Source organism: Arachis ipaensis, chromosome B10 (assembly GCF_000816755.2).
Source record: "Arachis ipaensis cultivar K30076 chromosome B10, Araip1.1, whole genome shotgun sequence".
Classification (NCBI taxonomy): domain Eukaryota; kingdom Viridiplantae; phylum Streptophyta; class Magnoliopsida; order Fabales; family Fabaceae; genus Arachis; species Arachis ipaensis.
This window is the reverse complement of record NC_029794.2, coordinates 103,880,209-103,881,157: the sequence shown is the minus strand read 5'-3', so window position 1 is coordinate 103,881,157 and position 949 is coordinate 103,880,209. Positions and strand designations below refer to the sequence as shown.

The 949-nt window shown below is 37.6% G+C and overlaps 1 long non-coding RNA gene across 1 annotated transcript; it reads left to right on the top strand.

Moving 5' to 3' along the window:
* LOC107622071 lies at positions 222–939 on the top strand. The gene is made up of 3 exons (XR_001616056.2): positions 222–373; positions 472–526; positions 604–939. It is a non-coding gene; the product is annotated as an uncharacterized LOC107622071 (long non-coding RNA).

Here is a 949-nt window from a genome sequence, read left to right as displayed (position 1 = left end):
ATTAAATTTTAATAATGAAAAATAAAAATGTAAATCTAATATTAAAATAGGATAGAGCTAATTAAAACGAAAATTTTGACACCAATTTTAAAGAAATCGGCCCAAAATTGGACCGAACGGGCCAAACCGATTGAACTGGACCCAAACCGAGCCCGTGGGCCCTATCCACTCACTTAATAATAGTGAGTTCAGATCTTCTTTCTCCCTTCTTGCATGCTAAACACGCTAGTGGGCAGCCATGGAAGAGGAGAAGAAGCAAACCCTTACCTAAACTTCAATCCTTGATAACTTTTGATCTGGAGCTCCGATCGCTGCACCGTTTGCGACCACGTGTCCGCGGCGTCGAGCTTTACAAAGCCCAATACCTTTCAAGGTGAGAAAATAAAAATCCCAGCTCCTATTCTCTCTTCTTCAATTTGGGAATATTAAAGTTTTTGGATGTTAAGATTTTGGTTAAATTGATGATTATAGGATCAAATTGAGTTGAGGAATGAGCGGGCATTGGGTTGATTGAGGCACATACAAGGTAAGAATGACCCAAACCCGAGCCAAATCTTGAATTTATTATGTGAAATCTGAAATTAAAGTGTACATGTGTGTTAGGTGTGAATTAAGTAGATATATATGCATTGGAGTTGAATTGTGGGCATTTGGAAGCTTGGTGGTGATTGAAGCTAAGCTTGCAGCTGGTTTCTCTAAGCTTGAGGGGCTATGTGGCGACTTGAGGGGCTGCCTTGGACTAAATATAGTGATCGGCCAATGTATGGTTTAGGTTCGTTTCACGTGTTTAATATGTAAGGTTTTGTAAAAACTTAGACTAGAGCACTATAGGATAAGTTGAAACGATTAATTTTTAAATTATTAGTCTTTATGGTATTGATGGACAAGTTGATGTGGGCATGTGTTGAGTAATTGATAATATGGATTGAATACAAATATATATATATAT